At 39.0% G+C, this 23,583-nt stretch overlaps 1 long non-coding RNA gene and 1 pseudogene across 1 annotated transcript; both read right to left on the reverse strand.

Annotated features, from left to right (window-relative positions):
• Positions 1–3,430: 3,430 nt before the first annotated feature.
• On the reverse strand, positions 3,431–3,959 carry LOC110198086 (large ribosomal subunit protein uL24 pseudogene; annotated as a pseudogene).
• Positions 3,960–8,569: 4,610 nt separating this feature from the next.
• LOC144454509 (uncharacterized) lies at positions 8,570–9,845 on the reverse strand. Its single transcript, XR_013482949.1, has 2 exons — positions 9,557–9,845; positions 8,570–8,849 (listed from the first exon to the last, which is right to left on the reverse strand). It is a non-coding gene; the product is annotated as an uncharacterized LOC144454509 (long non-coding RNA).
• Between the last annotated feature and the right edge of the window lie 13,738 nt (positions 9,846–23,583).

Consider the following 23,583-nt stretch of genomic DNA (forward strand, 5'->3'; position numbering starts at 1 on the left):
CACACACACATGCACATATACACGCGCACACACACATACACACATATATACATGCACATGCACACACACATATACACACATGCACATGCACACACATATATACACATATGCATACACACACACACACACACACACACACACACACACACACACATACACACACCCCAATTGCCTCACCAAAAAGACAATACAATTCTGTTGACTGATCGACTGATCTGTACTCAGTTTTGTTCCCACCTGGTTTTAATTGTTTCTGCTAGGTCTTTATATTCTAGGTCTATATATTTTTATTAAAAAGCTTTATATTTTGAAAGCTTTTCATCCTATTGAGGGAAATGATTATTAATAACAAATGATTTGGGGAGACCCAAAATTTCCCCCTTTTTCTGAAGTCCTGATTTTTACAAGTGTAGTCTCTTGAAAGACATTGCTGATAATGAGATTGTACTAGCTTTCTTGTTCAAGATCCTGCCCAGGTGGAGTAGCCATTGTGGGCTTGGGTGGGGCATAAATTATTTAAATAGATTGGGTAAGGCTGGGGGTGTGACAAAAATGTCATTCTCTGCCCCTCTTTAAACACCTACTCTTCAAGGGCATATAAACTGTAAAACCTCTGCCATGATTGTCATTGGTCTAATAGAGATGGTCAAATGACTATCCTTTAATTTTAAAATGTGCTGGCCTGTGAGTTGGGGCAGCTCCACTGACCAGCAGCGAAGTCTGTGAAAGGGTTCTTGAAAGGTTTCTTGACCGAAGACTTTGAGGCAAATATGAAAGAGATGGGACTCCAAGCATGATGGAAAACTGAGTCAACTTTATTAGAGCACAGCAGGCAGTTTTATATCTTTGACTCATGGGAATATAACCCAATGTAAAAGCAAACAAAGCTTGCATAACCATCCTTCTTCCTGGGCAGTGGACCCGAGAGGGCTTACTCAGCCACCAGGATCACAGTCCTACTCACCTGTGGTCCTCTACACTGGCCTTATTACTAAAATGATCAAATTGCCCAGAAATTATGTCTCAAATCTTTTTAATCACCATACTATGCTGTTTGGAAATTAATGACTATCTGTTACAGTGACATCTATCCAAATGCTGTTTTGTTCTTTTTATGGATTAAGTTATAGCTGGGTCATTGCAGGGAACCATTCATTCTATAATGATACATTTGTAGATGCTAAATATTTGCAACCTATTGTGATACATGACACGGTTTCATCTCTTTGCTGCATAATCTGCATGGATCAGTCCTTCCATCTTGATTCTTCTAATCTGATGTTGCTTCTGACCCTGACCTTTGTGTAACTGAAAATTTATAACTCCCACTTCAGCTGCTCTGAAATTTGTTTACAGCCATTTTTTACAGGTGTTTGGAGGGGTTTGGGGGAGAGCTCAAACATGTCACTGCTTTTACTCCACCGTCTCGGCTTCCTTAACTCCCACTTCAGTTACCACCCATTTCCTATTTCAGTGTAGTTATTTTGTTTTTCATTGGTTTGCTCTCTACCTAGAATGCTAATATAGCACCTTCAGTGCTCTCTTGGAAGAAAATATTCATCGTCTATAGGAGCAAGGCTTCGAGTCATTCACAGGCTCCTTTGTTTCTTAAATCTCAACCATCTTTTCTAATATATTTTTCACCAGCTTCCCCTGTGCCCAACATCTCAATAAAGTCACTGTAGAAATCAAAATGCATGTTACCTTAGCTTAAAGAATCCTAAGAGGGTTTTCATAAAATTTCTTGACATCTTCATCTTATTTAATAGATGTTTGGGCAGAAGCTGTGATTGCTTTCTGGTCTTCTTGGGGAGGCAATGCAGTGTAATGGAAAGCGAACTGTATCTGGGGTCAGAGGACCTGGGTTCAAATACTGCTTCTAATACTAGCTCTGTCATCTTGGACAAGCCTCTGAACCTGTGTTTCTTCATCTGAAAAATTAGAGAATTGGACTACATTTCTTCTGAAGGTCCTCTCAGTTGTCAGGCTATGATCTTAGTATTTGGGGCAAGTCATTTCACATCCTGGGGTCTCAGTTTCTACATTTGTCAAATAAAGGAGTTGGACTAGATAACTGGTGTCAAACTCAGACAGAAATGAAGCCACTGCACTGTATATAAGGATCCCAATAGCAGCTTATTGACTTGGAAAACCACAGATTTACATTATCTAGGTTCTATTGTAGTTTTTCTACTGCAGAAGGAAATGGCAAACCACTCCACTATCTTTTCCAGGAAAACCCCATGGACAGTATGGTCCATGGGGTCACAAAGAATCAGGCATAACTAACAACAACATTGGGTTTTTTATTTATTTGTTAAATATTTCCCAATTACATTTTAATCTATTTCAGGCTGCACTTGAGAGTGTTGTGAGTGGCATGTTTGACATCTCTGAAATAGATGTTCTGTGAGGTCCCTGCTAGTTCTAGATTCATCACTCTCAAAATTTTTACTCTCCAAACTCCATTCAATAATATCAAAAAATGTCTTGTAAACCTTCTGGAAAGTTTATTGTACTAGTAACAATATTCTTTTAAATTTATTAAGTGCTTGTAATAACTACAATAATAACTTTTGCCCCTAAAAAGCTTCAAATTAGAATTTACATTATATAATTATAATTATAAAATATAAAAAATGTATTCTACCTATAATTATGAAAACATAAATATAAAATTCGAAATATGAAGTAATTGTATGTATTTTATGTGGGGCATTCTCTAAGTTTGTTTGTGAGGCAATCTAGTTAGGTGACTTGCCAAGGGTCACACAGCTATTATGTGTCAAGTGCCTGAGGTTGGATTTGAATTCAGATCCTCTTGATTCCAGGGCTGGTGCTCTATCTACTCAGCCACCTAGTTGCCCTAACATTCTTTAAGGACTAAATGAAATAAAGTAGCAAAAATTTATATGCTTACTATTATTTGAAAAAATTCATGATAATTTTATGAATTTTGTTGGCTATAAATAACATTTTAATGAAATTAATTACATCTTGGAAATGTTTAACATGATATAATAATCATAAAGTTCATTTCAATGTTGTACTTGTTGTTTGAATAAAAGCTTGTAATATTTGGCTCAATATCAGACAATCTAATTCTGCATCGTTTATTTCTATATTTTGATTTAAAATAAGAATAAAATAAAAAGCTCAACAAAATATGTGATAGAAAATGGTAGGAAAAATTTGCAAGCTTTCTTGCTAAGAGAATGAAATTATTTTTAATTTTTTTACCCCAACATTTATAAGGCTGACATTTTTGAATGATGTCTTTAATCCAAAATCTTTTGACATGTCAGTTAAAATTTTTTTCATCCTTCACTAATTCATCAGAAGATATGTAAAGAACTTGTCAAATTGGTTGCAAATACAATGTAATTTATTGGAAAATCAGGAACATATTCCTTGAGAACCTCTTAAAATATTTCTTTTTTTTTCATTCTAAAAATTTAATTACAGCCATGTAATTTTTTACTCTTGCATTTTCTCAATAGTTTCTTCCTTATATTTGCCTTTTTCCTTTCCTACTTGGCGAGATTTGGCTTTTCGCTCAAGGATCTTTTTGCGATCTTTGTCCAGTTTTAGCCTTGTGATAACTACCTTGCTGGGATGAATGACCACATGGACAGTTGTACCATTAGCTTTCTTCCGCTGCACACGCTCAACATAGATCACATATTTCTTTCTGTAAACCTGAACTACCTTGCCAATTTGCTGTCCTTTGTAGTGTCCTCGAACAACCTGGACTTCGTCATCTTTTCGAATGGGCATGGAGCGGACATTGTACTTCTGTCTCAACTCCTTAGAAAAAGGAGAAGACATAATTTTCCTCCGTATGTGGGAAGGGGCATTGAAATGCCTCTTGTGGTTCTTGCTTCGGTCAGAGGTCACAAAGGGATTGAACTTCATTTTGACCTCAGAGCCAACCATGGAAGAGAAGAGAAATATTTCATATCATCACTGATATCTTCCTTGACAATCTGATCTGAAGACAGCTCATTTTTTAATTTAATATTTTATCTTTTCCAAATTACACTTAAAACAATTTTGACATTCATTTTTTAAAACTTTAAGTTCCAAATTATTTCATTCCCTTCTTTCCCTTCCCCCTCATTGAGAAGGCAAGCAGTTTGATATAGGTTATACATGTGTAGACATGCAAAATGTGTTTCCATATTAGTGATGTTGTGAAAGCAAGCACAAACTCAAAAAAATAAAAATAAAAAATAAAAAAATCCATCAGAAATAAAGTTTTAAAAGTGTGCTTCAATCTGCATTCAGACGCCATCAGTTCTTTCTCTGGAGGTGAATAGCATTTTTCATCACAAGTCCTTCAGAATTGTCTTTGATCATTTGTATTGCTGAAAACAGGTAAGTCACAACTCACAGTTGATTATTGTACAATATTACTGTCACTGTGTACAATGTTCTCATTCTTCTGCTCACCTCACTTTGCATCAGTTCCTATAAGTCTTTCTAGGTTTACCTGAGAGCATCCTGCTCATCATATCTTTTGGCATAAAAGTATTCCATCACAGTCATATGCCACAACTTGTTCAGCCATTCCCTAATTGATGGGCATCCTCTCAATTTCCATTTCTTTGCTGTCACTAAAAGAGCTGCTATAAACATTTTTGTACAAATACATCCTTTTCCTTTTTCTTTGATCTCTTTGGGATACAAACCTAGTAGTGGTATTACTGAGCCAAAGGGTACGTACAGTTTAATAGCCTTTTGGGCATAGCTCCAAATTGTTCTCCAGAATGGAAAAATTAGGTCACAACTCCACCAACAATGCATTAGTGTCTCAGTTTTCCCACATGCCCTCCAACATCTGTCATTTTCCTTTTTTGTTATGTTAGCCAATTTGATGTATGTAGAGTGGTACCTTAGAGTTGTTTTAATTTGCATTTCTCTAATCAATAATGATTTAGAGCATTTTTTCATATGATTACAGATAGCTTTGATTCCTTTGTCTAAAAACTGCCTATTCACATCCTTTGATCATTTATCAATTGGGGAATAATTTGTATTCTTATAAATTTGACTCATTTCTCTACATATTTGAGAAATGAGGCTTTTATCAGAGCAACTTGTTATAAAAATTTTTTCACGGCTATGACTACTGTGTATTTCCCTCTGTCCTATTTTCCCCCTATTTATCCTACTCTCTCTCCTTTGACCTTGTGCATCCTCAAAACTATTTTGCTTCAGACTACTGCCTCCCCCAACCCACCCTCCCTTCTATCAGCCCCACTCTTCTTATTTCCTTCTCCTTCTACTTTTCTGTAGGCTAAGATAGATTTCTATACCCAACTGACAGTGTCTGTTATTCCCTGTTTGAGCCAATTCCCGTGAGAGTAAAGTTCAAGCATTCCCTCTTACTTCCCCCATATTTCCCTCCACTGTAAAAGCTCTTTCATGACTCTTTTATATGAGATAATTTACCCCATTCTACCACTTCCTTCTCCCTTCTCCCAGTGCATTATTCTTTTTCACTTCTTAATTTTATTTTTTGGATATCATCCTGTTGTATTCAGCTCACACTCATGCCCTCTGTCTATGTATACTCCTTCTGTCTGCCCTAATAATGATCAAGTTCTTAGGAGTTATAAATATCATCTTCCCATGTAGGAATATAAAAAGTTTGACTTTATTGATCTCTTACGATTTCTCTTTTCTGTTTACCTTTTTGTGCTTCTCTTGAGTCTTGTATTTGAAAGTCAATTTTTCTTTTCAGCTCTGGTCTTTTCATCAGGAATACTTGAAAGTCCTCCATTTCATTGACTATCCATTTTTCTCCTGAAGGATTATACTCAGTTTTGCTAGGTAGGTGATTCTTGGTTGTCATCCTAGCTCCTTTGCCCTCCAGGATATCATATTCCAAGCCCTATGATTCTTTAATGCAGAAGCTGCTAAATCTTGTGTTATCCTGACTGTAGCTTTACAATATTTAAATTGTTTCTTTCTGGCTAATTGAGATGTTTTCTCCTTGAGGTGGGAGATCTGGAATTTGGCTATAATACCTCTCAATTTTCATTTTGGAATCTCTTTCAGGAGGTGATCAGTCAATTATTTCCATTTCTATATTATCCTCTGAATCTAAGATATCAGGGAAGATTTTCTTGATAATGATGTCTAGGCTCTTTTTTCAATCATGGTTTTCAAGGAGTCCAATAATTCTTAAATTATCTCTCCTGGACCTATTTTTCTAAGTCAGCTGTTTTGCCAATGAGATATTTCACATTTTATGTTATGCTTTCATTCTTTTAATTTGTTTTACTGTTTCTTGATGTCTCATAAAGTCATTAGCTTCCATTTGTCCAATTCTAATTTTTAAGGAATTATTTTCTCCAGTGAAATTTTGTACCTTCTTTTCCTTTTGGCCAACTCCACTTTTTAAGGAGTTCCTTTCTTCACTAAAGTTTTGCACATCTTTTTCCATGTGGCCAACTCTGCTCTTTTAGGACTTCTTCTTTTCAGTGGATTTTTGTGCTTCTTTTACCATGTGACCAATTCTGTTTTTTGAAGGTGTTTTTTTCTTCAGTATTTTTTGCGCCTTCTTTACCAAGCTGTTGGCTCTTTTTTCATGATTTTCTTGCATCACTCATTTCTTTTCCCAATTTTTCCTCTACCTCTCTTATTTGATTTTTAAAATCTTTTTTGAGCTCTTCCAGGAATTTTGTTTGGGTCCAAGACCAATTCACATTTTTCTTTGAGGCTTTGGATGTAGCAGTTGTGACTTCATTGTCTTCTGAGTTTGTATTTTACTCTTCCCTGTCACCATAGTAACTGTGTATGGTCAGATTCTTTTGCTGTTACTTTTTTCTCATTTTTCCAGCCTATTTCTTCACTTTTAACTTTATGTTAGAGTTGAGCACTGCTCCAGGGATAGAAGTGGCATTGTCCCAAGCTTTAGGATTCTTTGTGCAGCTGTTTTAAGAACTAGTTCTTAAAATGTTAAGTTCTTCCAAGACGATATAATTTAAGGAGAGGTGTGATTACTACTCATCTGGCCTGTGCTGTGGTCTGTGAGTGACCACAAGCACACTTTTCTGCCCTAGAACTGTGACCAGGGTCTTTGCTCCTTTGCAGCTGAAAGTTCTGGTGCGCTAGTGCTCCTCCTCACCCTGTAACTGTGACCCAGATCCACATCTGGGAAATGCAACAAATTCCTGCCCCCAGTACTAGCAAAGGGATCCCTGAAATTTCCTTCTGGCCAGTTGTCTGACTCCCTTACCATCTGTGGGCTGAGAGCTTCAGAAGCTGCTGCTGCAAATTTAGTTGCCCCCAAGGCCTGCTTCTGTCTTCCAGGCCATTGCCTATGCTAGACTGTGCTCAACTCTCATCTTGGTGTGACAGACCTTTCCTGCTGACCTTCTAAGTTGTCTTGGGCTGGGAAATTATTTCATCCTGTCCATTTGTTGCTTCTGCCACTTCAGAATTAATTTTGAGATGTTATTTTAGAGTTGTTTGGAGGGGAAATTGGGAAAACTCAGATAAGTCCTTGCCTTTTCTCTTCCATCTTGGCTCTGCCTACTAACAGTTCATTTTCTAATAAGAAATTATTTAGTGTCACAAATTATTCATTACTGTTCTCAATTGTGTGATAACTATTTTTTTTATTTTTCTGAATCATACTTTTTTTTCTTAGTTTTTCTGAATCGTACTTTTTAACTTTGTCTTAATATTGAATATATTGGTATTTGTGTCCTTTAATTATGTGTTGAATTTGTTCACTTTTTTTAGATGTCTGTTAAGTATAACAATCTTTGTAGCCAAGTTATTAGCATTTGTATGCTTGTTCATGGGAAAAGGATGTTGAGTAAAGAAGACAATTATTTGTTCCATTCAAATAGATAAATAATATCCTGCCACCTAACATCTGTAACTTAGAAATGTCACATGCTTGCTACACATCTCTCTATATAAAATGGTGAACAATCAACACTTAGAAAATGTTAATTTTTTTGCATTGATTATGTTGACAGCATCAAGAACATGCTTTTAGGTTGTTGTGCCATTCTCTTTGATGTGGAAACTTGTTTGTGTATGCTGCTATGTCCAAAAAGTAGTCATATGATATAATGCCCCCAAATCTCCTAGTCATTGATTTTACTCCATCTGTGTAAATCCCATCACAAGAGGACCATTTACTTTTGTTTTCCTTAGTCATATTAAAAATATTTTCCCCAGTTGTGTGTCCTCTCAATTGATGACAAAATAGCATATACTCTTCCACTTTATCATCCATGCTGATATCTTACAAATACAATTAACATTTCTAGCTTACAAACATCACCTATGTAATCTAAATGCAAAATGTAAGTGCCATGTTTTTTCTTAACTCTTTCTACAATAACCAATTCAACATCATTGGATGTATCATCTATCTAAGGAGACTGTATTACTAGAAATAGGTATCATTTCTAACTTCTTAGTGGAGACATTTCCAAATATACACTTGACAATTGCTTTGGCACATGGCAAATTTAACTTTATAATATAGAATGAGCTTCCCCATCTTTTGCAATTTGGAGACTTACTAAATATGAAGTTTCAATTTCTTTTGTACTTTCTTATTTATTTGCAGAAATAAATGAATCAATATTGTGTTTTCAAATCTTGTTCTTTCCACTTAAAAACAACCAATATGCTTATCAATATAATTTTCATGTTTTGATTGTAGGTGTCCAGACAAAAGAGAAGGTTTCAAACTTCTATCTGGAAGAATTTCTATTGTGGTCATGAGTATTCACTGTCTCCAAATAATGAAAAACCAAATTTAATGTATTCTTCAATACATTTCTTCATCTTTTTCATGTCTATCACAATTAAGACACCTTGAAACAAGAGAGAATAATTTCAGTTGAATGATGAAGCCCAGAGATTTATAAAGAAAGTTAGAAGAGGGGCAGCTAACTGGCACAGTGGATACAGCACCAGCCCTGGAGTCAGGAGGACCTGAGATCAAATTTCACCTTAGACACTTATTAGCTGTGTGACCTTGGGCAAGTCACTTAACTTTAATTGCTTCTTAAAAAAAAGGAAGGAAGAGGAGATATTTATTATAGATAGCCTTCTCAAGGAGTTTAGCCCACAAAAGTAAAAGGGATAAAAAACAATAGCAAGGAGGCATATCTAGATCAAGGGACCTTTTTTTGAGCATGGGGGAAGCATGAGTGTACCTGTGTTTGTAAGCAGAAATGAAGTGACCAGCAGACAGAGAGAGCCCAAAAATTAGTGAGAGAGTGGGGAATGGGACAATTGGCTGAAGAAGACAGGCTGGATAGCAAAGGTCACAGAAGCCCCATAAAGTCCTGACTCCTTAATTTGCCACCTAGGTGGCCTTGGGTTCCTCGGGTGGGATGTGGGTAGAGTACTAGTTCTGGTGGATTCCATCATAATGGAAGCTTCTAGTACAACTCAGGCAACAGAATGGGCCAGTGCCCCATAGCCTTGTGATGACAAATAGACCTAGGAGGTTGCCTGCTGGGTGATGGCTCTTTTCTCCATGAGGAACTGTCAAACAAAGAAAAATTTTACTTACCCTGAGTTCTATGTGGCTCCTTTCTTCATCTTCAGTCACAATAGCAGAGTACTGGATAAAGGGGACAGAGGATAAAAAGAATGTTTTCAACCTTCCGTAAACATGGGATTCTGATTTTACAAATGAGGAAACTGAGAGTCAGAGAAGGGAAATGCCTTGAACATGTTGGAAGACAGTGTGTCACAGTGGAAAGATCACTGGACTTGGAGTTAGGACAGCTCATGCTGTGAAATCTTTTCTGCCAAGTGGAAATACAGAGATGGCTCAGAGATGGCTACGGTAGTGGGCTTGAGGTCAGGAAAACAAAAAACTTGAGTCAGTTTGTCATCAATGGGCATGAATCTGAATTCACAAACAGGATGTGATGGTAGGAAAGAGCAGAAGGCAGGCCTCCAGTGTAGGAGGAAGCATCACTATGATGTGGTCAGGCAGACATGTGCAAGAGAGTCAGACCTGGTTTACATCCTGTGCCATAGACAAGCTCCCCTGCAGACATGTGCTCAGGAAGGTGCCAATTTTACACAAACTGCTCCTCCTAGCTGAGTAGCCTCATCATCATCTCCGCCAATCTGTGTCCCCCATTGTCTATAAAACATAGCATGAAATTGTCTCTTCCGGGAAGCCCTCCCTAATCAGACCTACTCAACTGATCATTCAATTACATATTTTTTGGTCAGGAAGGAACACTGGAGATCAAAAAAACTCAGGATCACAGACCAAGGACTAGAAGGGACATTGGAGATATCTAGTCTAATGCCCCCATTTAACAGATGAGGAAATGGAGCCCCCAGGAGGTTGTTGTGACAAATTGTAAGTGGCAAGGTCAGAATTTGAACCCAAGTCCACTAACTCCTAACCACTTTGTTTCATCATCTAGTACAACCCTTCCCCCTTTCTCATTTTACAAATGGATAATTCAGTTCAATTCAATTCAATAAACATGTATTAAGTGCAATTTCCCCTCTATACAAAGCACTGTAAGGAAATGAGTCTCTCAAGGAGAAAGGAAGTGACTTGGCCAATATCACACAATGAGTTAGCAATAGGACCAAGATCACCTGATTCCCATAACCCATCAAGGCTTTCCCCCCTACTCCTACAAGATTACTTCACTGTGTTAATGGATTTGCATAATATAAGAGTTATGCATGCTAATCAGATTATAGGGTAATTAAAAGTTAATTAACTTTAATGTATTCAAACCAAATGATAGCATTAGCTAAAATTCCATTTGTATTCAACTCTGGGATTACCCAAATTCCCAGCAGAAGCCAGGTTTCTAAATACCCATCCCAGAATCCCTTCCATTGCACCACACTGTTTCTCATGTGTCATAGAATCAATGCTGGAGTGAGGATGGAATGGCCTAGGCTTTGTCCCAGGTACATTCAGGGCAGGAAGGAGTATTGACTCTCAACCAGTGAAGCATCACTCAACCAGTCTCCAAAATGCCACCTTTCTGGGTCTTCTTCTCCATCATGACCTTTTTCTGGTACCCACATCCCCATGTTAGGGAAGGAAGACTGCCCTAATATTCAGGACCTGTACTACACATGATTCCTGGGATTAACAAGGGAGCTCTTTGGTCAAGACAAAGCTGTATCCACTCCTAAATTTCACCTCTACTCCCATCCAGGGTAATCTCAGCTCTAGCCCTCCCAGCGCCTAATGTCCTGGGCTCTCCCTTTACACAGTGCCTTTGGAAACCCTCTGTTAACCCCCTTTCCTTCCTCCTACTTCTCTTCCTTCCCCAGTCCTCAGTCCTCACATAAACCTAGATTTTTCCTGAATACACCACATGTCTTGGCATCCTCTATAACACTGGTCACTCCTTTCACTGTTGCTGTCACTGAGTGACCACAGATTGGAAGAGGCCAATTTCTTGATTTTCATGAAAGGAAAAAGAACAGAATCTGAGACAAAACCCTAGGAAAATTTAAGAATAGAATATTGAAAATATAATAATGATTTTGTTGTTTTCCCTAGTATCTGACTCTTCGTGACCTCATTTGGGGTTTTCTTGGCAGTATAAAGATGAAAATTATCCAACTTACAGTAAGAGACTGAGGCAAGCTCTGAGCCAATGACACTTTATTAAAGGGTCCATAGTCCCTTCTAATGACGTGGACCTCAGATCTTCCTCATGATCAGAGATGTCTCCTCCTTCCAGGGCCCTATTTTTATAGGGTTAGATATCTGAACATTCAAGAACAGCCGTACCAAATACAGAATGATTCCATTGGTTGACACATGGCATATAAGCAAAAATGGTCTGTCAGCAAGGCCATGGTTTATCCTTCATTCTCAAAGAGGACCACAACATCAGGAAGATGATGCTATGGCTTGCAGGTGAATTGGATTACAATGAGGGAGGGCTGTGCAAAGTCACCAGCCTCACTTTCTCCTCCAGAGTCATCTGGGTCCAGTGGCCAGATATAGATCAGGACAACTGGAGATGGTGCAGGATGCAGTGAGAGACCTTGACCTTTTGGCACAGTGGATAGAGCAGTAGGCTTGGAATCAGGAAGACTCATCTTCATGAGTTTAAATCAAGCCTCAGATGCTTAGTATACTCAGTCGCTCAGTCACTTGGGCTAGAGAAGGAGATGGCAAACAGAAAGACACTCAGTAACTTGGGCTGGAGAAGGCAATGGCAAATCACTCCAATTTCTCTGCCAAGAAAATCCCAAATGGGGTCACAGAGTCAGCAGGGTCACAAATTGGGTGCAACATAGTGCATCTCCACTGACTAGGTGGTTATAAGATGGTCATAAGATGGACCACTGCTCATATTGGATAAAAGAGACTGGCCTGTAAGTACAAAAATAGTTGGGAGACTTTCTGTGTAGTTGAGTCAGCTCTGTCATACTAGACTTGGTCACCAAGACAAGGAAAAGCAAGGGTGGAGGGCCTCTGGCTAGCTTCCTATGATTCTGCAAGTGATTTTACCATCTGGAGCACACAGCTAGGGCCCAAATATACAGAATTTACCATCACTATCCCTCATATGGAATTGATTAATACTGAGGAGAGTTTGAGGTGGAGTCCTCAAGGAATCAACTTTCTCAACAGGTACTGTAACAGTTTGCCATTTCCTTCTCCAGCTCATTTTAAGGATGAGGAAACTGAAGCAAACAGGGTTAAATGACTTTCCCAGGGTCACACAGCTAATGAGACCAGATTTGAACTCAGAAAGAGGAGTCTTCCTGACTCCAGGCAAAGCATTCTATCCACTGCACTACCTAGCTACCCTATAATAATAGGAGTAGCTCATATCTGTAGAGGGCTTTAATGTTTGCAAAGCATTATACATACATTTTCTCATTTGATTCTCACAACAACTTTATTCCATATTTAATTGACATTTATTTCAGGGTTGTAAGTAATATAAGTGATATTATCATCCACATTTGAAAGATGGAGTATTTGATGTGAGCAGAGTTTAAGTGACAAACCCAGAGACTCACAGCTAATACGTACATGAGGCACTCAGGTCTTCCTGACTCCAAGCCCAATGCTCTTATCCATTGTACTGTCTAGATGCCTGATGATATCTCACCTCTGGAAAAAGGAATGACCACAATAAGCCAACTTGGTTTAATAAATAATAATAATAATAATTAGCATTTAATTCCAGACTAATTTTGTTTCCTTTTTATAAAGGTTAACAAACTGGAAGAAAAATTATATAGGTCAAAATTTACTTGGTTTTAACCAAGCATTTGGCCAAGTATCTCATTTTATGGAAAAGATGGGTCAGGGAGCCATTGGTTTCCTTCAAGATAGAGTTTATATAATACCTCGTACAGGAGATGGCCCCTCAGCTACAAGTGCCTCCCTGTCAAAGGTTACCTTGTGTCTTCATTGTGTTCTGTAAAGTATTACCCCTTTTGTATGTGGCATTTGACTGGGAAAAGAGGACAGAAAAAGAACATTTGTGCTTGAAAAACTGTTAAAAATCTTTGTGTAAAGAAACACATTTTTCTATATGACCTATATTAAAGTGGCTACCATTTTAGGAAGAGGGGAGGGAAGGGAGAAAGGGAGGAAGAAAAATCTGGAACTCAAAATCTTGTAAAAATGAATGCTTAAAAACTGTCTTGACATACAATTAGGAAAAAATAAAATATTATTAAAAATTCAAAAATGACTTTAAAAAGTAATATTTTTAAGCCAAATGTGACAGTATACACAGAAAAACCAAATAGACAAGTGAGAGGACCTGTTTGAAGACAGAGAAATGACATCCTGTAGGGCATCGCTGTCCCTCAGCTATTCAGATCTTGAGAGTTTAAACTCACAAAGTGACAAATAAAATAACAATTTGGAGACTATGGCATGATTGAATGAGGATGTTTGTTTTCATAACCAACAGAAAGGTGGACTTTATAAAGAAAAGCTGTCAGCCTAATTTGAGTCACTTAGGGTGTTGAATAATCTAGCATAGAGGAGTCAAGATGGCAGCAGGAACTGAGCAAGAAAAAGCTAGCAGGCACAATCACCTGAGAGGAAAGCTTCAGATGGTGTTGGGAGTTGCTGATTGGCTGAAGAAAGACTGAAGATTCATGGTAAACAGCTGGATTCTGCTCTTTCCTTTAGTGCCACATACAGTCTGAGAGACTACTTCTCCCAGTCTGAGAGGGAAAAGCGGAGAGGAAAGATAGGCTCTCCATCTGCTTCCCTGTTAGAAGAAGGTGACTGGACACATGACTGGGGAGATGACCCTTCACTCCCAATCGCTTTATCATTTTTAGGGTAATTAAAAGGAGTCTACATAAACAAAGAGAATGGGCATAAATGGATTGTGTTGGGATGGTCTTGGGGTGGGGAGGGGAGGAGGGGAAGAAGGGGGAAGGAAGAGGAAGAACTGGGGAAATTACCTCACATGAAAGAGAAGCACAATTCTCAGTGATACAATGATCCAAGACAATTCTGAAGGACTTATGATGAAAATGCTATCCACCTCCAGAGAAAGAACTGATGGAGTCTGAATGCAGATCAAAGTGTGCTTTTTTAAAAAAAAATTTCTTTGTTTTCCTTGGTTTGTTTGCAGTTAGATTTGTTTCAGTTTTTTTATCTGTGTTTTCTTTCACAACATGGTTGATACAGAAATATATTTTGCATGACTCTATGTGTACATTTATGCCAAAGGGCTTGCCTTCTTGAAGCACAGGAAGGGGAGGAAGGAAAAGAGAATTTGGAAGGCAAATTTAAAAAAAAAACAGATGTTAAAAATTGCTATTACATGCAATTGGAAAAATATTAAATTTTAAACATTTTAAAAGAATCATATCTAAAAGTAAAAAAAGAGACAGACAGAAGCACAGAGAAGAGTTTTTACAGTGGAGGGAGAAAAGGGGGGGCATGTGGCACTTGAACCTCCCTCTCATTTGAAATGCTTCAAAGAGGGAAGACTGTATATACACACTCAGGGGGGCTGTGTTGCAATTGGAATTAAAGTAAACTGAGGCACAAAGTTTTGAACATGTTCAATTTTTTGTTGTTGTTGAGACTAGCAACATATCCTTTATTATTTAGGTTATATGACTGATAAAAGGCAAGTCGAGAAGGATCCTCGAAGTGTCAGGTCAGAATTAGAAAGAAATAAAATATGTACAGTTTTAAAGGGACTTTAATCGAAGTCCATCAGAGAGATAAGTAGGTAGAAGGAAGGCAAGAAAGTTTAAGCATGTAGGGGTGAAAGAAGTATGGGTAGAAAGAAAAGCATAATCTATTTGCATGAACAGTGTGAACAGAGAGTTTGAGAGTATAAGGTTTGGAAACTTTTGGAGAATTGTTGGGGGAAAAAAATTCTCTCTCTGTCTCTTTCTCTCTCTGTCTCTCTGTCTCTCTGTCTCTCTCTCTCTCTCTCACTCTCTCTCTCTCTCTCTCTCTCTCTCTCTGTCACCCTCTCTCTCTCTCTCTCTCTCTCTCTCTCTCTCTCTCTTTCTCCCCATTCTAACTCTGGCCAAGTTTTGAATGGGGAGGGAAAGACAAGAAAGAAAAGGGGAAAATTTTCCCCTCAGATCAAAAAGAGAGGTAGCATTTAATCTTTTCTGCTTTATATAAAAGAGAAAAGTTTTTGTGTACCAGAACACAACCAAGAGGTAATTTAATTAATCCTGGTAATATTTTAAATGAAATGTGATGTTCTTAACTTAATGCTTAAGTCAGAATTTATTACACTGTTTGACACTAAGGTAAATTGGGAAAATGTATGGATCTGAAATTAGTTTACTGGGTGACATTGAGCAAGTTATCTCAGTTTATCTCACATGATTGGAAGGTGCATAACACAATGCCTGGCAGAGGGCAGACACTAAAAAATGTGAACAACTATTATTATTAGTTTCTTAATTAGATATGACCAGTATACAATGCCAATGGTGAAGAGATGCCCAATTTTCTATGTAAGGAAATTTGGAAATGCATTCAACAGAATTGGAGTCACGTCATTGGTAATGTGTTTTTTTTCAAGTTTTAAACATCTAGTATTGTTTCAAATTGGAAAACTTTTGTATCAGTTACGTCAAGCAGCTTTTCATAATTTGGATGTTATTAAAGTATGAACTGAAAGAAACTAAAGGACAGTTGAAAGCCTGTGTAAAACCAGTTATATTACTTTGTCAGCCCTGCTAACCTCGTCTTATAATGTTTTATAACTGCCATTTAGAAAAACAGGTATTTCCACCTTTACCTGTAATTAAAGAAGGGGTTATAGCTAAAACAATATGACTGTCACTTATGAAAGTCATAAGATTGTTAACCAAGTTATTTGAAGTTACTGTTTTAATGTTAAAACCCAGAATTGTTCATTGATTGCCTTGTGTGAAAAGGTGGGGATTGGATAAAAGCCTTATTCAGATTGGTTCTGCCCACTCAAAATAGTCCTTCTTGGGATATGGGGATCAACAGGCAGAGGGGCACCAGAATCAACCCTTCCCTTTAGTACAAGGCAATTCCTTTTATTTTGTAAACTTTCCAAGGTCTCTGAAAACTATCCGTATGAGCAAAGATACCCTAAGAAAAGAATTTCCTTGGGTTATGGAGTTTCTAGACAATGAACTTGGCTTGCTGAGAAGTTGCAAGTTTATGTACAAAAGATAGAAATGATTTCTAGTGATTGGCTTTCACACCAGGACGAGTTTAAATTTGAGGAGAAAAGATGTTAAGTGAAACCTCTTATGTATGTGAGTCCTGGTAAATCTCTCTTGCTTACTGCAACTTCATGAGAGTAAAATTAACTGTATTTGGCTTTAAGCTGCGATCAGCAAAACTTGCTGTTTGAGGTAAAAGGCTCTTGGGACTATAGCTAATTTTGTTTTGAGTTTGAATTTGGGTATAGTTGTCTGCATTAAATCAGTATCTGAAAGAAATGCCACAGGCTACTCAGAGGGAATGTGATCCTGTATTGCCAGCAGGTAGAGGTCTGCATCTGGGAAAAAGCCATGAGGACAAGCTTAGCCTCAATCTAGGATGGGATCCTCCTGGCTCAGTTTCCCTATTGTGTTTCTTGACTACTCCTGATTCTGGCTATGATATGGAATTGATACTGCATGATTGGAGAACTGTGACTCTTATCTGAATTCAAACAGAGCTAAGGATGTTCATATTCAGCATGTCACATGTCCCTGCCTTTTCCTTTTATAGTAGATTTCTCTGATCAGAGCAAGTGGTAAGTAAAAGGTATGAGCACAATGTTAAGTATGTGAGATCTTGCTTTTTTTTTAATCTGAATTTGTAGTCATCTCATGACCTAAGTTAGAGTAAAATTAGTGCTTGGATTCATCATATGTAAAAGACTCAATTTCTCAAGCATAATTAGAGGAGGGTAAACAAGTTTGTGGAACAAGATTGCGTATCTATTCAGTTGTGAGGTTAAAGTTAGGAACCTCTTTTGTTTAAGGCACTTTTTGCAAGAAACTCCCTCCCAAATGTAACCACCTCAGAGGGTGGGGGTGAACCAAAAGTCACCAAGGTATTTAGGTGTGTATTGAAGCTTGTTAGTAATTCCTTGAAGGATATGTACAATCTTTGGAAAGTTATCTGTTTTCTCTCAGACCCCTCTCTTGAGTTTTCCAGTCCACAAGTTCCAGCCTGGCAACTGGCTGCTGATCAGAACGTGGAGACAGGAGAAGCTTACCCCAACCTGGGAGGGACCATTTCAGATCTTGCTTACCACTGATACAGCTGTTCGAACCAAGGAGCAAGGTTGGACCCACCATGCTCAGGTAAAAGGACCAGTCAAGACTCCAACCGAGTGGGAAGTTGCCTCATAAGACACTGAGAACTTGAAAGTGAAGCTGATGAATGAAATGAATGAAAATGAATGAAAAAGTTGTATATACTCTTCTATATTTGCTTGTAGCCATACCTGTTCTTATTTTCTTCTTTAGTAGCTCTTTTTGTCTACTCCCCCATTGATTCAATTGCTTCTCTTGCAAGGTGGCTAACAATTCTCTCCCTGGGACTAGCCTGTATTCTACTAGCCCCACACTTGCCTCCCCCTTCCCTCTTCCAGGAAGGGAACCAATTTGAGAATCTGGTTGAGGAAATTGCTAGGCAGTTTAATGTGACTAATTGTTGGATCTGTGGAGGGCCACAACAGCTTGAGAAGTGGACATGGGTCCCTATTCCTTTAAGACCCCAGTGGCTTCTCAGTCTCCTGGCTGATGTCCATAATGGGACTGGGCTCTGGGGACCAGAGGAGAAACATAATTGGTCATTGGCAGAAATGCGATGGGGACTTTTTTGCCTGAACCAAACTCGGGCTGCCATATCAACTAGCTGGCCCAGGTTGGAAATGGGGGAGAGAGAATGTGAATGGACTTACTCCCAAACTGTAACAGTCAAGGTTCTAAATTGTTCTTGCTATTTGCCTTTGTTTAATGCAACCCATGTTAAGTGTAAAAAGGGGTGGCAGGCCTGTAACTTTGCCGATGAGATCTGAGGCACTGGAAAGTGAAAAAACAAAAGCTGTGAATTTAGATTAGGAACCCTAAACACCAGACAAGAATAGTATGCCTGTGATTTGGAAGGCAGGGGTCTGAATGAATATACCGTAGTAGATTGCATGAGGCCCAACAGCATGAAAAAGAGTCCTACCCAAGTCTATGTGACCAGCACATGGAACTGACATAACCAAACTAAGGGCAGGGAGTGTTTTTGGAGCTATTGGGAGCAATTCTGACCAGACTGGCATTGACCAAAAGTGCCTTTGGGAAAACAGCACTTGTCTTTGCAACTGTACTTGGATTGGGGATGGGTGGTGTGGGGCCAGTCCATTACGGGGGAGTGACTAGTATTATTGCCCCTGGGAACCACTTGGAAAAGTCATCCCAAGAATATTCACAGGGAAAACAAGTTAAAGACATAAGAGGCCAACTATCTCATTCTGGACAGGCCACACTAAAAGGCCATTAGTGGATCTGTGGGAATATAGCATACACCCATCTTCCACCAAATTGGATAGGAAACTGCTACATAGTTCTTGTCTGCCCCAAGTTCTTCTTCTTCCTGCCTGGGAGACTGGGCGGGGATCTGGGAATTCGATTATATGATGATTTGTCCAGACAGAATTGGAGTTTAGACACCTCATTAACTAGTACCAGAGATGCCATTGACTGGGGTGACACTTGGCCCCCAAGAGAATAATCTGGGCATATTGTCCAGCTACTTGGGCACAGGATGGAAGTTGGGGCCATAGGACTCTCACCTACATTCTTAATAGATTAATTAGATACAGGCAGGAGTGGAAATTATCACCAACCAAACAGCCCAAGCCATAGACTTCCTGGCCGACCAGGCCACCCCAACTCGGGAAGCTGTATTTCAGCATAGATTAGTCTTAGATTACTTATTGGCTGAAGAAGGAGGGGTCTGTGGGCAACTAAATTTGTCAAGCTGCTCCATGAAAATTGATGATAACGGGAAGATAGTAAAAGATATTACTAGTAACATCAGGAAACTGGCACATGTCCCAGTTCAGATCTGGACTTCCCCATTCAACACATCCTGGTTGTCTTAGTTTGGAGGGTCATGGTGGAAACAAGCCTTCTGGTTTTTCTTAATCGCCATTTGTGGAATGATTTTACTCCCCGTCTATCTCCCTTGCATGATGCAGCTTATTATGTGGGTGGTCCAAGATTCCTGGTCTATAATGATTAGAGTAGAAGGGAAAGGTGAAGTGAGATCAATGGTTTTAAATTCCCATGGATGGGTACCCATTGTCCAAGATGACTGACAGGAACCTGATGGAGGGAGTGAGGAACAGTTAGTAGAAGAGGTTATTCAGGAATGGTGTGAGGAGACTACAAAGAAGTAGAAAACAAGAGGGGGGATTGTGAGGGATGAAATCCCTCGAACAGTGAAGTCTCCTCAGGGGTTTAATATAAACTATTAAATCTTGTTGTGTATTTTGGAATAGCATATGCCCTACACCAACCTCCAAAAGAGAACATTGTGCAAACTTTGCAAATGTTGAAACTGCTTACCCTCTCAAGGCTAACATTCGCAAAAACAGCTAATCTTGCAAAACCACCTTGAAACCACCCAGATCCTATTTTTGAGCAGAGAGCAAACAGCTACTAAAAGACTTCCAACCTTTTCTTGTCTCTGGGTAAACTTGTGTAACCGCCTTTGTTCTTTGTTGCTGGGCAAGATTTCCATGAATAGATTGTGCACCCTGAAGCTCAGCCAATGTGATAAGGGAACAGGGGGTTAGGGAGGGGGAGGAACTCGCATTAGGGTATAAGAAGACTTGCTTTCTGTAACCAATTTGCCCTCCCTGGTCGGCACTTCTAGTAATGAGGGGTGTGCCCTTTCTCATGAGAAAACAATAAAACTCTTTTCTTCTTTTCAATAAGTCAGCCTCTGAATATTTTATTTGAGTAGTAGTCTCTGTCCCACACAATGTTGTCTCCCTCATTTGAATGTAAGTTCCTTGAGAATAGGGATTACTTCAATTTTGTCTTTTTACCACCAGCATCTAGCATGCTATTTGGTATACAACAGGTGCTTAATAAATGCTTGCTGGTTGACCTTTTAAATCTCAAGGCAAAAGATAGAGACGTGTGGGCTAGACAGTTTATGACTGGGCAGAATGGAACATTTTCTGCCCTCAAGGATCTTACATTCCCTGGCACACACAGGGACAAGTGGAGGACCTGGCACACTTCTCACCACCACTTTCATCCCTTCCCTCTGTCATCCTCACTAAATAGAAATTCCTTTGTCAAGTAAAATGACACTGAGGCAAACTGAGGAATGGTTTTCTTCAGGGCATGATAGCAGTTTATAAACAATAACACATATAGCTGTGGGGAAAAAAATGGGCCCCTGGCCAGCTCAGCAAAGCCAGGGATCTGAGCATGATGAATGTATTAGTTAGGCTAGCAATAACAAATAAGTTGTGTCAATGGTCTCTCTCAATGACCAAAGACCCAGAGTGAGAGCAGACAGGTTCTTAAACCCAGGTGTGTTTTCCTTCTGATTGGCCTGACAGTGCAACATTTGGAGCTTCCCTGGCAAAGGTCAAACAATCTCAATTGGCAGACATTTTAATGAGAAGGTGGGTTAAGAGTTACTTCAGCTTCTCCCTGTTACTTCCTCCTTGGGAGATGGGAGCAATCTTCAGGTGATAGGATTTGTCTGCAGGTGTGGGAGTGGTCTGCAAGAGCTTTGATTGAATCAACTTGAATACCTGAATGGAGTTACAAACTAAAATAACAGTATTGAGATTCAAATGACCTGAGGCTACCTCAGCAAAGGGGAGAGGTGGTTACTTGATAAAAGCTTGACCTTTAGGCAAGTTTCTCCAGAATGTAGGTGGAGTATGAAGTTAAATTGATATGAAGCTTGTACTCACACTGTGTGTGAGAATATTAACCTATGCCAGCTTGACTAAGTCTTAAAAATAGAACTAAAATCAATTTTCAGTTTAACTCTCTCCTCCATTAAAGTTCAGGCCATCTTACTGTTAAAAATGATTTCTCTTGGTAATCTATTTCTTGGAGACTCAAAGCTCCTCCCTGCCAGCCTTCTGCTGGTTCTTCAGAGGGACATCTCTGATAATGAGTGCAAGAAATAAAAAGGTTAAGTTTCCACATAGGTAGATAGATAGAAATCAGAAAACCACTTATAAGAAATCACAAACAGGGACCCCAGCTGAATCGGTTGGAAACGCCCAGTGTTAACTCCAGATCAGCAGTGTTTTCTACCATGCAAATATTTGTTCTACTCACATAATGTATATCAAGGGGTGGGGATTAAGTGTAAGATCGTAACCCAAAAGGATTAGGACCAATGATGATCCAGAAGGGAGGAATTAGGCAGTTACTAACTATAAAGCTTGCTCTGGCTTCTGTGCCAGCGTGCACTCTCCCCTTCAAAGGAGGTGTGCCCACTTCTTGAGAGAATTGAAAAGATGCTTCAACCTCTTTAATAAAAAGTCTTTGAGACACCAGTCTTTGGAACTGATTCTGGGGTCATCTTTATAAGGTGAGATTGCATTGAATTTTCTAATCTTGGTCAAACTCCAACCCAGATCTGAATTGATTTTATGTTCTCAGGTTTGGGTGGAGATAGACTTCCAAGATTGGGGGTGGCATTTCCTTTGATGGAGGGTGATATTGGCCCCTGTGGACTGAGTGATCTAAGGAACCCATCCAACTGCTAGTATGTCAACCAATCAGTGTTGATTGGCACCCTCTTGGAAACACTCATCAAAGGACGTATAATGCCATACCCCAAAATCCCAAACTGAGCCAATTCTGAACTCTGAATTTTCACACAGTGTGAGTATAAACTTCTTACCCAGCTTAACTTCACCATTCCACCTACATTCTGGAGAAACTTGCCTAAAGGTCAAGCTTTTGTCTTGTAACAATCTCTACCCTTTGCTGAGGTAGTCTGCATCCATTTGAATCTCAATTCTGTTGTTTTAGTTTGTAACTCTACCCAGGTATTCAAATTGATTTAATCAAAGCTGTTGCAGACTACCCCCCAAGTCTGCAGACTAATCCTATCACCCTCCACTTGGGGGGGCAGTTTTGGACTGAACTCCCATGCAATACATGTCAAGCCCCTTTGAGAAATTAAACTGTGGACACATGTATCCAATTTCATTTGTCTCTTAGAGTGGACTCTGTTCAAACTGGGATTTGTGGGGTTCATGGGGTTCAGGGTTCACACTACTCAGACTTGGTTCTACCTTCTATGGACATCTAGGTCACTGTCCCTCCCCAAAAAGTTTAGTACCTGGTGTATAGGTTTATTCTGCCCCATTTATATACCCTGCTCTCCCAGTTTCTCAACCTTCTTAGCTGTCATGTTTGCTTCCAGTCTACCTCATCCATGTAGTCATACCTGAAAGTTGGTTAAAGAGGCAACAAGCTAGATGATAAGTAAATTCATATTGTTTATTCCCTTAAGTTAGCGACATGTACACTGAATCAAGCAGTTTTAAGAGGACATTTAAACACTGATTCAAGATGTCTGTGTTACTCAGATTTATGGTCTCTATATGTTTAACTATAGCATGAGAAAGGAATTTTCTCAATTGAATAGGTTGTAAATACAATAAGATAGGAGAATGTCAAAGTGTCAATGGAAATTATAGATACAGGATATATGTGTTCCTTTTACCATTAACATAACATAGCATAGCATATGATCATAAAATACCAAGATAAGAAAAGTCCCATTATTCAAGGTAGTATACAGGTTCAGGCACCTTGGTGTCATAAACAGAAGAATGCTGGTCAGCTTCATCTGGTCCTGTAGTTGTTGGTATAGGAAGGGGCATTTTGAGTTCACAGAGAACAAATAAAAGAATGTCTATTATGTTGAAGTGCTTCTTCAGGTTGATTAGTTCAGGCTTTTGGTCCTTATTGGGGTTCACATCTTAAAATGATCATCACTCTATGTTGAGATATAGAGGTATAGGGGTGCTGGGACTCCAAAACATCGAAGCAAGAGACTCAGGTCCTGCCTGAAAGAATTTGACCCAAGCCTTCTTTCAGCCAGAA

The sequence above is a fragment of the Phascolarctos cinereus genome, unplaced genomic scaffold, assembly GCF_003287225.1.
Source record: "Phascolarctos cinereus isolate Bilbo 61053 unplaced genomic scaffold, phaCin_HiC Scaffold_726;HRSCAF=1367, whole genome shotgun sequence".
Classification (NCBI taxonomy): domain Eukaryota; kingdom Metazoa; phylum Chordata; class Mammalia; order Diprotodontia; family Phascolarctidae; genus Phascolarctos; species Phascolarctos cinereus.